Consider the following 6,000-nt stretch of genomic DNA (forward strand, 5'->3'; position numbering starts at 1 on the left):
AATGCGCTAATGCCAGCTATGACAGTAGACATTTCTTAATTTTCTGGAATGCAGATTCACATTCCTTTGTCAAATTCCATCTACTGCCCTTTTTTAGTAGTTCTTTAAGAGGAGCTCTAAAATTATGCACATTATCGCATAATATTGAACCAATCACAAAATTGACTGTAATTTTGGTACTGAATCTGGGACAGGCATCTTTTCGATCGCTTCGGTCCGTTGTAGATCTGGCTTTCGTCAATCTTCGTCAATTATTTGACCCAGGTACTTGATCCTTTTCATGACGGAAATCTCATTTCTCCGGACTCAATCTGAAACCAAACACCTCCATTATCGTAAATACTTCTCTGACGTATTTCTTGTGCTCTTGAAAATTACTGCTCTTTATCAAGACATCGTCAAGGTATGCCATTGCAAATTTCAACCCTGCGAGCATTGTATGCATTATCTGTTGGAGGAAATCAGGGGCGACCTTTAAGCCGAAAAGAACTCTCTTTAGCTTGAAGATGCCCTTATGCGTGTTCATGCACAGGTCATTTTAGCATTCATCGTTGACATTGATTTGCAAGTACGCGTCCGAGAGGTCTATCTTGGAAAACATTTTTCCTCCGTTTGGGTTTGAGAATAGATCTTCCACCGACGAAAGGGGATAATTGTGGTCTTTCAAACAATTATTCAGGCCCGTTGAGAAATCAGCACATACTCTGATTTTATTAATCTTTTTCTTCACATATACAGTCGGGCTGGCCTAATCCGTATGGTCAACTTTTTCAATGACATCTAACTGTTGAAGTTTCTCCAACTCCTTCTCGATTGCGTCTATCGTTGAAAAAGGTACATGTGTTTAGGTTTGAACACTGGGGTGGCATCTTTCTTCACTTCAAATTTGACTTCTATTTTTACACAGTGTCCAAGTCCTTCGGCAAAATCTTTTGGGAATTCTGCTTTTACATCGTCCAGGAAGCCTTCCACTTGGCTCGATTTTTCTGTGTTCAACCTATTACAAAACAAATTAACTGGTCGTTCCCATAAGTTTAAAAGGACAAACCAATCCACTTAAAACAGACCATCTTACCTACCTGGTACCACGTACACTTTTGACTTGCGTTTCTGACCACCAAATATCACGTTACACCACAGTTCTCCTTTGAATTCACACTTTTTGCCGCACACACTCTTTGCCATCTTGCTGGTTTCCCTTAGTTCAGGTCGATCGATATTTCTCCAGATATCTTCATCTATGATGCTGATGTCCGCATCACTATCCAGGAGTAATGTTACATTACGTTCCCTTGTGCCTTCTGAATCCACATTCCTTACATATCCCATTCCTGAACCAGCAGGTCTTTTTGGTGTGTCTCGTACTTCCGTAGCATTCACAATTTTGGTTCTTGTGCATTCCAGGGTCTTTTATTCTTGGGTCTTGTACGTTTTTTACATGTTGTACCTTGTAAACGCTTTTTTCTTCAATGAAGGCATTGTCTCTCTTTATATTAATGAGGCGTTGACATTCCTCGGTAACTTTTTATAACGTTATATTTGGGTCCGACTCCATAATTGTCAGGATCCGGGATTTTATATATTTTCCCCTTGGGGCTGTGAGTCCCTGCACAAAGATCAAGCATTTAAATAAATCCGCAGAAATTTAATTTACTTTAAATGATTCACATAAGCAATTTACATTACAAGCATACTCTAGATTGTCTTCAGCATCCGATTTCGGTAAATTAAACATTTATATCAAGAGTGGAAAAGGCTATATCGTTTATCGAATATTCTAGATAAAGTATTGATTATCTCGTCAAAGGTCACTTCTTCAGGTTTTTTGGGGTAAAATTAAGTTAGCATACTTGGTATTTTCGTCAGTACTCAGTTTTTGAAGTAACAGCGTAATTTTTTCTTAATCAGTCCAGTCCGAACACCTCTTTGTAAAAACTGTTTCATACCTTCTATAGTATGCTAGAAATGTAACGCCAGTATCGGGAGAGTAGTGAAATTCCGACAAAGAGTTTAAAATATCCTCTGCAGAAAAAAATCGTTTTTCTCAGTTCTCGAGATTTGAATTATTTTTTCCAAATTCTTTTGTTGAGTTGACATTTGGCGTTGAAGTATTTTCGTCTGTTCTTGATGTGCCTCTAATTTTTTGTCATTTCTTGCTGTTGTTGTAGCTGTTGTTGTAGCTGTTGTTGTAGCTGTTGTTGTTATTGTTGTTGTTGCACTAAGAATTGTTGTGTCATTTTTTACTGTTCCAGAATACTAAGACTTAGCACCTTCGTCAACTCAGCCAATTGTCCCATTTTAGCTTGAAAAATGTCTTTCTAAAATTTACAACAATGATTCTACAAAAGTTCATAAATATGCGTTTTCGCAAATTAGCAACAATACTTCTACAAGTTTTGCAAAATAAACTGCTTCAACAACCTAATTTTACACTATAATACTTTTTCAAATTCACAGATCAAATAGTTATAATTAATTTACCCGAAACAATGACGAAAAAACTGTTTTACAACAAAAATAAGGTTGGAAAAATATTATAACAATAGTCTCTGTTTTGTTTAGAGAAAAAGAATGGTAAGGAGTATGTCTTTTCTTGCGAAAAACTCGTAATCCTATGGTGCCGGGTTCGAATTCAGTTTGCTTTTCCCAAATATGTTTTCGTCAAAAATATAAATAAAGTTCACTTTACCTTAAATTTGTTATGACAATATCTTTCAAGTACAATTTTATTACCTTTCCGTGAGTTCTTGTCGGGGAAATCTGTACTTTCCACTACTTTATGTTGGAAAATCCGAATAGTTTTTGGTCACACGTGATCCTAATTGTAGTTCAGTAACGAAACCTTTGTAAATTTTTGTCAAAAAATCATTGAATAGTGAACAGTCCTTTAAATACGGTAATTTATCTCTGTTGAGAGATAAAAAATCATCTTCGTTCGCCAACTGTTATATCCTTTTCAACAGTATATAATAATATGACAAACTACGCCGAGTCGAATGCGTAACAAAAAGGTTTATTAGTGCTCCGCAAAATACAAAATGGCTACTTACTTTTGAAGTTAGATAAATGTAAATGAAGGTACAGAAAAAGGAACTGAGCATGTGAGAGCTAAGCGCTCGTCCCTGGGAGTACAGTTGTAGAGTGTAAGACGCGAGACTGATAGGACGGAAGGCTGCAAACAAGACAAGACGCCCTACCTTAAAATTGTAGCTCTTTTATATACGGTTTCGTATCCGGTTCGATACGTAGTTATGTCCCTTATAACAATAACATTTTCAGTATATGTTCTAATAAGCAATATATATGTTTATTCAAGACAAGCCGTTCAACTCGGCTTTACTCAGGCCCTATGTACTGTTCATAACTTTATGTGCATAGTTTATATATATATATATATATATATATATATACATATACACAGAATTTTTCTACAATTCCTCCATTTATATTTTGCCTTATATAATATATTGAACGTGTGTTTTTTGCTGACATAATCTTGAAAATATAATCTCACTAAAAATGTAAATAAAACAATAATTATTTTGATTATGAAATCAGTTATTTAATTCATTTATTTATTTATCCGGTTTCGAATCTCCCGCCCTGCTGTAATAGTAACTACTTGCACTGATGATTCCCGAATAAATGAAACACTAGTATCTGTAGGCGTATTAAAAAAATTATTTTAGTAAAAATTATGTCAGCTTCTTTAAGGACTCGGTTCTTATTGTGGAGCACTTTAAAGTTGAAATGTGAGTCTGTCACTTAAACTCGCATATGCAGATAAGATGATATAATCATTAGATCACTGTCAATAGACGTTTCGACCATTACTAATAAATGTTTAAATTTCAACTTAATTTCTCGCAGTTAATGTTGGCTTTGTGGTTTGTTACATGCGAATAGAGTCAGAGATTGATTCGTAGCCTGGTTCAAATCTCCCGACTGGCTGTAATCGTAACTCCCTGCACTGATGATTCACGAAATGATCAACACTACTATCTGTAGGAATGAAAAAAAAAGTATTATAGTAATAATTATGTCAAACCGTTTTAAGCACTATGTTCTTATTGTTGAGCAATTTAAAGTTGAAATGTAAGTAAATCGTTTAGATTCGCAGGCGCAGGCCTTCTACTCTAATAGTTGCTTCCTCAGAACTGCTAGACTTTGGCACTTCAATTCCGAGTTCCTGCTTTTTCATCTGTACTGACGTACAGACGTTCGAGTGTAATATGAACCGACATCTCGCTGCTATCCTCCCTAGATAGTATCCCTGCAACTTCTGTCCCAGATAGTAGCCCCTCCATCAAAATGTGACAGTGCCTTGTTAGGGGTGAAAATTGTAAAAAAAAAATCATGATGTTATTCTGGACGGACGTTTCGATCTTTAATAATAATTTTTAACATTTAAACTACATTTCTCGCGGTTAACCTTGGCCGCGCTTGTACCTTGCTAATAGTATTAGAGATGGCTTCCTAGCTGGGTTCAGATCTCTCGACACGTTGTAATCGTAACCCCCTGCACTGATGATTCCCGAAAGAATGAAACACTTATTTGTAGATTTTAACAAAATTATGATAGTAATATACATATATATATATATATATATATATATATATATATATATATATATATATATGTATGTATGTATATATATAAGGGTTGTGTGTCAGTCAGATGACCAATTTACAACCTTGCCCAAAGTCATAAACATCGGATTACCATTCTGCTTCCGAATATTTATTGTAAGTTTTGTTTTTAATTGCCATAGTAAAAATCGATTTTTCTTTTTTGTGTAAGATGTTACACGAAAAGGGCTGTACCCTTTCCATATAAATAAGAAGAACATTAGATAAGTGAAAATGAGATTAGCATAAGCCGAGACTCGAAACTTGTAAGCAAGGTTAAGAAAGAAAATGTAAGTAATCACAATGTTAAAATGTATATTGTTAAATTCTATTACAAATAGTTAGATATTGTTTATACCGTAAAAAGAATTGATTGTTCATTCTTTTATAAAACTGAATATTAAAAACGTCAGCCAGAAAGAATGAACAATACAAATTAAAAATACACCGTTAAAAATAGATTACGTTAAAAATAGGTTAGGACAGGATTGTTTGTTTGCAGAACCGTGTTTGGAAACACACGTTCATAGCCACGTGAATTAGTCACGTTTGGAAAATACACTTCTGACATCATAGCAAAAGGGGGTTCTTAATATAGGAGCTAGAGTTAGTCAGATCAGACAGTCAGTCTGCAGAGATCAGAAGAGCGGGGAGTAAGTCAGAGAGAGAGAGAGAGAGAAAGAGAGAGAGAGAGAGTTAGTCAGTTGGCAGTCAGTGGTCAGCTGACCCTTTGGAAGTAAAAAGAAGAATAATAAACTATATAGATCCAGAATTTGACTTCCTGAGGTCATCAGCATTCGACTGGTCCAATGAATAAAGAATCATCCTTGTGTTTTTGTAAAACTGTCGTTATGTGATAGCTTTCAACACTCAAAGGTAATGTGTTAACCATCTTGTAATGAACATTGTGTAACCCTTACAAGATTATGTATCTTCTCTCCTCTATGTAAAGAATTTTTATACATCTCCATTCAGTATCTATATGAAGTCCCAAGCATTTCAGAACAGAATTGTATATGCATAAATGCCCCTCCCTCATATCACAATCTTTATATCCGTTATATGTATTTGCCCATAATGAATCCCCCGTCACATCTCTTGGATATGAAACCCCCACTATGCAACACAAGATATTCTATCAAGGAGTTTTGGTTTCTTCATTCTCGATCTGATTTGCCGGTTTTATTAGTTTGATGGAAGAACTAATTTTTGTAATTTTTCCTCATCATCTTTGAGCGAGAATTTGCGGGATGCTTGTGGCAGCTTTTCTGATTATATGCAAGGTTGTAATTAGAGAGTTGACTTCCTAATAGATAAGTGGCCTCTGTCAGTGGGGCATTAGAATACGTCGACTGCCCCCCCTGCAGAGGG

The sequence above is a fragment of the Euprymna scolopes genome, chromosome 9 (assembly GCF_053919585.1).
Source record: "Euprymna scolopes isolate OS-2025 chromosome 9, ASM5391958v1, whole genome shotgun sequence".
Taxonomy (NCBI): Eukaryota; Metazoa; Mollusca; class Cephalopoda; order Sepiida; family Sepiolidae; genus Euprymna; species Euprymna scolopes.